General features: G+C 45.2%; 1 non-coding gene across 1 annotated transcript; it reads right to left on the bottom strand.

Moving 5' to 3' along the window:
* Positions 1-5,281: 5,281 nt before the first annotated feature.
* LOC144309291 (U6 spliceosomal RNA) lies at positions 5,282-5,388 on the bottom strand. Its single transcript, XR_013375343.1, has one exon. It is a non-coding gene; the product is annotated as a U6 spliceosomal RNA (small nuclear RNA).
* Positions 5,389-7,249: the final 1,861 nt, after the last annotated feature.

A 7,249-nucleotide genomic window follows, 5' to 3' on the forward strand; every position in this document is an offset into this window, starting at 1 on the left:
CACGCGCGCCGGCGGGCCCGCCCGCCCCCAGGCCCCGCCCAGGCCCCGGCCAGGCCCCGCCCAGGCCCCGCCCAGGCCCCGCCCAGGCCCCGCCCCTGCCGCCGGCTCCCAGCCCCAGGCCCCGCCCCGCCCGCCTGTGGGTAATTCTCGGCTCTCTTTCCCACCACGCCCAGACCCAAATGACTCCTCACTTCCGGGTCTTGGCGCCGACGCCCCAGTGGCGAGGACTTCCCTTTCTCTTTGCAAAGAGAGCGCGCTCCGCGAGTGCAGGGCCGGGCTGCGATCCCCGGGCTGCCCTTCCCGCCCAGACCCGACGCCGGCGTGAGGCCCCCCGCGGGGTGACAGTGGGCCTCGGGCACAGGCCTGAGAGCAGCCCCCCGCCCCCGGACTGCACTGACTTTATGCACCGGCCTGTTCTCCACCGTGAGAGCCAAGCCTTCTAATCTGATCTCACCCCAAAGAATAGCCCCCCACCCCCCTTAGCCTCTTGTTAAAAGATGCTCAGCGCTCCGCCTTCTGCCTCCACCCCTGCCCCACCAGCCTTGCGAGGCCCGATGGGGCCAAGTCGCCCCGTTTAAAAGGATGAAATCCGGGGGCGCCTGGGTCGCTCAGTGCTTGTGCATCTGCTTTTGGCCCAGGGCGGGGTCCCGCGGTCCCGCAGGGAGCCTGCTTCTCCCTCTGCCTGTGTCCCTGCCCCTCTCTGGGTGTCTCTCATGAATACATAAATGAAAAAATAAAGTAAAACAATAAAAATAAAAAATAAACAAAAGTATGAAATCTGTGACTGAAATAACCAAGGGGATGCAGCGAGAAGCAATGGAGCCAAGTGCTAAGAAGTTGAACTCTAGAACCAGACCATCTGGGCTTGAACCTCAGCTACCCAGTTCATCAGTCTCTCCTTCACTCAGTTTCCCTGGCTGTAACACAGGAGTCCTCGTGCGAGCCACCCCACAGGGATGGTGTCAGAGGGCTTCCAACAGTGCTGGGCACCCAGGAGGCATGGTTGTGCGTGAGTTGCTAACACTTCCAAGCCCATTCGAAGAATACAGTAAGGCTGTTTATTTTATTTTATTTTATTTTATTTTATTTTATTTTATTTTATTTTATTTTAATTATTTTATTTTATTTTATTTTATTTTTGCAGTTTTATGACTCTTTATTCTGTTTTATAAACACATACAATCTTTTAGATATTTTTGTGACTCTCCAAATACTCCACTTTTGTTGCAACTCTAAAAATCATTTAACCAAAATACAATATTTTACAAGCATGTATTCTAATACACAAAGATATCGAGTCTAATAAGCAGAATTTACTTTTTTATGATCTTATTTGTTTTTTAATTTTTTTTATTGGAGCTCAATTTGCCAACATATACCATAACACCCACGGCTCATCCTGTCAAGTGCCCCCCTCGGTACCCATCACCCTGTCACCCCAACCCCCACCTACCTCCCCTTCCACTACCCCTTGTTCGTTTCCCAGAATTAGGGGTCTGTCATGGTTTGTCACCCTCACTGATATTTTCACTCATTTTCTCTCCTTTCCCCTTGATTCCCTTTCACTATTTTTTGTATTCCCCAAATGAATGAGACCATACAATGTTTGTCCTTCTCCGATTGACTTACTTCACTCAGCATAATACCCTCTAGTTCCATCCACGTTGAAGCAAATGGGGGGTATTTGTCATTTATAATGGCTGATGAATATTCCATTGTATACATAAACCACATCTTCTTTATCCATCATCTTTCGATGGACACCGAGGCTCCTTCCACAGTTTGGCTATTGTGGACATTGCTGCTAGAAACATCGGGGTGCAGGTGTCCCGGCGTTTCACTGCATCCGTATCTTTGGGGTAAATCCCAAACAGTGCAATTGCTGGGTCGTAGGGCAGATCTATTTTTAACAATTTTGAGGAACCTGCACACAGTTTTCCAGAGTGGCTAGTAAGGCTGTTTAAAGGGATAACGAGGAGGCATATTGCTTGGCACACCGGGAGCTTCACAATATAGCATTACGTCCAAGAAGCAGATGTCAGGACAGCAGCCACTGGAGATAGCCACGTATCATAAACATGCATGGACCCATCGAAGATTATACACTGGCGGGCTAACAGTGGTTTTTAACCGAGTAGCAGAAGAATTGATTTTATTCATTGATCAGTCTTCTCCTTATTTTCTAAGTGTTCACTGTTACTTATACATGACTTAGATACTGTTTTAGTGTAAAGAAAATAGTTCTCCGCTTCCCTCGTTGAATCCTGTGACCTCCTGGTTTCGGGTCCCCTCTGTAGGGGAGGTACATGAACAACTCGGATTGTTCCGATTGCTTTGTTTGTTTGCTTGCCCGCTTTGGGGGCATGGATTATATTTAGAGAGAGTGGTTAACCATTTTGGTTTTAGTCTTCCTACAAATTTATGTTTCCTTAAGTATCTACTCTCATGCAAGCTTACGGAGGCCGAGCTCGGCTCCAACAAGCAGTAGGATCCGTGGGTCTTGCCTCCCGTTCCAGGCTTTGTCCTACTACTGTGCCACCTTTGGTCGCCAGTCATTGGTCACTCGTGTCTGCTAGAGCCTCAGGTACCCTACCCTAGGAGACTTGTTAGCCAGTTGCGACTTGAAACGTTCCACCACAGGATTTTTTTAAAAGAGATTTTATTTATTTTATTTCATGAGGGACCCAGAGATCCACCACAGGATTAAAACAACAGGCCTTTCAAATTATTTCAGCTGAGAGGTACCAACAAGTTTGAACAATAACATTTGATTAATTAACACAGAAAATCAGGTCAGTCAGTCCCAGTTGGTTTCTGTCTGTAGATAAAACTGAAATCATCCTGGTTGTAATTATGCAATGTCAGAACAGCGCGTCCGATTCAGGAAGGACCTCAGGCCTACTGATAGTTTGGTGTCACACAGTCCAAACATTTGGATGCCCGGATTCCGTGAAGCTGGGTGTTGGGGTGCTACTGTCTATGTTTCCTTTTCTGTAAAAACCAGTAATGACTCATACTCCAACATCCCTCATGGAATTGTTTGAAAATGTGCAGAATAAGTTCTGCCTGTGATCCCAAATTTTTATCATAAGACAAAAGATGCTCCACACATCCCCAGTGAAAAGTTCAGGATGACCTCTATGAAGTGGGGTGGATCTAAAAAAAATGGACCAGAACCTATCATGGTGCTGCACCTGGCAGCCTTGTACCTGACCTAAGGAGAAGGGGTTATTTTTTTAAGATTTTATTTTTTATTCATGAGAGACAGAGACACAGGCAGGGGGAGAAGCAGGCTCCCTGTGGGAGGGGGGGGCCAATGCGGGACTCGATCCCAGGACCCCGGGATCACAACCTGAGCCAACGGCAGACACTCAACCTCTGAGCCACCCAGGCACCCAGGAGAAGGTGTTATTATTCGAGATCCAGGTTAAGAATTTCCTGACATTTAGGGACGCTGGGGGGCTCGGCGGCTCAGGGTGTGATCCTGGAGTCCCAGGATGGGAGCCGACTTCCCCTCCCTCTGCCTGTGTCTCTGCCTCTCTCTGTGTGTCCCTCATGAATAAATAAATGCAATCTTAAAAAACAAGAATTTCCTGACATTTATGAATGTGCCATAGTTTACTTATCAGCCACCTATCCACCCAGTATCTATTCAAATCAAGTATTGCACTTGAAAAGCACTTTTAAAAGACGTCTGCGCAGAATGAGACATGCCTAAACCAGCAGAGACAGACAGATGAAGGGACGGGCAATGTTTGGAAAAAGTATCCTCACATTTCTACATCCTTGGTGTTTCTTCTTTTTGTCTAGTTGTATGGTTACGTCTCCCTCCCCTGACTTAATCCCACACCAGTTTGTTTAGGCCTGGACCTTGCATCCTGACCACAGAGGACGTGACACATCGTCAGTGACATTAGAGTCTCGGGGTTTCTCAAAATACCATCCCAAAGCCACCCAGATCTAGATAATGTGGGTCGTTGTTGAATATTGCAACAACCCGTACCTCGCCGCACACCTACTGCATACACAGCTCCAGGAGTGCAATTTGGAGACCTGCATGTTAATCGAACTTTCTGAATGATTCTATGCACACACGACAGTTAGGGAGTGAAGTGTCCATTGTTTAGGTGAACATCCTTTGATTAGGAGACTGACCTTAACCCACAGCTGGAGTATCAGAGATTGGACCAAAGCCAGTGGCACCTCCTAGCTCCCTACCCTGCTGTCCAAGATGGTGGAGGGGTCAGGAGTGGGGCAAGGAACAATCCTAGCACTGTGAAAATGATTCAGAGTGCACAATAGGACACTGGTAAGAGAATGAAAAGGCAAGACGAGACAGGGAGAAAATATTTACAAATCACATATCTGATGAAGGACTCAGATCCAGAATTATCTAAACAACTCTCACATTCCAATAATAAAAACAAAACAAACAACTCAATTTAAAAGTCACCGAAAGATTGGCTCAAACATTTCACTAAAGAAGAGAGGCTGATAGCAAATAAATACATGAGTAGATGTTCAACATCATTAGTCATGAGGGAAATATGAACTAAACCCAGCATAAGTTTAGTAAGAGTGGCTACAATTTTTTTGAAACTGATAATGCTGCCAAGGATGTGAAGCCATTGGAAATCCTATGGGTCACTAGCGGCAATGGAAAAGGGTCCTGCCATTTTAGAAAACGGGTAGTCCTTGTAAGACGAACGTGCACTCAGGGCACCTGGGTGGCTCAGTCGGTTAAGTGTGTGTCTCTCTCTTTTTTTTTTTTTTTTAAGATTTATTTATTTATTCATGAGAGACACACACAGAGAGAGGCAGAGACACAAGCAGAAGCAGGCTCCCTGCGGGGAGCTCGATGTGGAACTCGATCCCAGGACCCTGAGATCACAACCTGAGCCAAAGCCAGACACTCAACCACTGAGCCACCCAGGGGCCCAAATGGCCGACTCTTGGTTTCAGCTTAGGTCCTGATCTCAGGGTCGTGGGGTTGAGGGCGGCGTCAGGCTTTGCGCTCATCGCAGTGTCTGCTTCAGATTCTCTCCGTCTCCCTCTCGAGTCCTCTTTCTCTCTCAGATAAATAAATTAATTAAATCTTTTAAGACAAACAAACAAACATGAATCTGCACTCAGCACGTAACTCAGCATTCCCACTCCCAACCCCAGTATGATGGTATCGGGTAGGGCTTTGGGGGGTGACCAGGTCATGAGGGTGAAGCCCCAGGAACAGGATCAGTGAACTTAAAAAAGGACATTCTCTCTCTCTCTCTCTCTCTCTCTCTTAAATATGGCATACTTCACAAAATTGCATGTGTTCCCTGCACAGGGGCCACACTAATTTTCTCTGTAGTGGTTCCATTTTGATGTGTGAGCTGCCAAAGTGAGCACTCCCTTGCCCTCTTTCTGCCATTGAGGCACAACGAGAAGACAGCCCTCTGTGACCCTGAAGAGCCTCCCCCCCAGAACCTGACCATGCTTGGCACCCTGATCTCGATCTTCCTGCCTCCAGAACTGTGAGATAGAAATTTCTGCTTTTTTTTTTTTTGAAATTTCTGCTTTTTATAAGCCACTGGGTCCATGGCACTGTGTTATAACGGCCCAAAGTAAGGCAACAGGAGAGATGGAAACACACGCCCACATAAGCGTCTGTCCAGACAAGGTTTATAGCGGCCCCGTGCATAATCACCCCAAACTCGGAACAACCCAAATGCCCCGTCAACAAGGAAACATAAACAATCCGTGGTGCATACTGTGATCGATACTGCTCTGCCATAAAAAAGAAGAAAGCACCGATCCGTTCAACAACATGAACGAGTCTTGGGATCCCGGGGTGGCTCAGCGGTTGAGTGTCTGCTTTGGCTCAGGGCGTGATCCCATAGTCCCAGAATCGAGTCCCACATCGAGCTCCCTGCATGGAGCCTGCTTCTCCCTCTGCCTGGGTCTCTGCCTCTCTTTCTGTGGGTCTCTCATGAATAAATAAATAAAATCTTAAAAAAAAACAACAACAACATAAATGAGTCTCAAAAGCATTATGGGGAGTGAAAACGAGAGACAAAAGATGACGTACTGTTAAGATTCCATTTATATGGCATTCTATAAAAACCCAATCTATAGGGACACAGACTCATGGTTGCCAGGAATTGGGGATTGGTGGGAAGTGGTGGGAAACTTTTTGAGGTGAGACAAATATGCTCTGTCTTGGTTGTGGTGGTCGTGACATGACTTGGTTTCTTTCTTTCTTTCTTTCTTTCTTTCTTTCTTTCTTTCTTTCTTTCTTTCTTTTTTTCTTTCTTTCTTTCTTTCTTTTTTTAGATTTGAAGATCCAATTGGCTTTATTCAATGATTTTATGAATCAGGCAACACCCACTTACCATGTAGAAAGGAGCTCTGAAGAACCGTACAAAATGGGAAGCTCTTACAGGCAGAAGGGGGAGGGATAAGGAAAGGCTGAATTACTACATCTTCCTTTGGGGCACAAAAAAAATAATCTACGCAGCAGATTTTCTCATTGCTGCTGACCAGAAAATTCCGGACTGACAGGTTAGGACTGAAATCTTGGAAAAAGTTGAAATTGCATTTAGGTTAGATATTAAGCTTCGGTTTGTTGACATAGGTTTAGCACAAGTGACTTCATGTTGGGCCTTTTGTCTCTTTTTTTTTTTTTAACAGAAACATATTCACACTTAAATGATATAACATATAAATTTCAAAATATATAAAATAAAACATTATCTATGATTTTGTTTCTTAAAACTCTTAGAACTGTATACATAAAAAGGACAAATGACACTATTGGTAAACTAAACCTGCATGATCAACAATGAAGAAAGTTGGACCCACAAGCATAAAACTAATACATTCACTATTTTCCAAGTGAAGACTTACTCGTGCTAGTAGAACTTAAGAAGGAAGTGTTTCTTTTTTTTTTTTTTAAAGGCTTAAAAAGTATTTTAATAAGTTGATGCTGGAAGTGTTTCCGTAAACAATATGCCCCACCGCTGTGGAGGCCACTGAGGACCTCCATGTGGGATTCTGGGGGGACGAGTATCGACTTCTATAATAAAAGAGGCCTCTACCAGAGTCCATGACCACTGCTTCCTAAGCAACCCTACATGCCCTTTAGAATAAAGGAGAAATGAGCTCTAAATTGTGACAGATAAAAAAATAATAATAATAAATAAATAAATAAATAAATAAATAAATAAATAAATAAATACAGATCCAGGAAAGCACTATAAAAAAATGTAGG

This window comes from Canis aureus, chromosome X (assembly GCF_053574225.1).
Source record: "Canis aureus isolate CA01 chromosome X, VMU_Caureus_v.1.0, whole genome shotgun sequence".
NCBI lineage: Eukaryota > Metazoa > Chordata > Mammalia > Carnivora > Canidae > Canis > Canis aureus.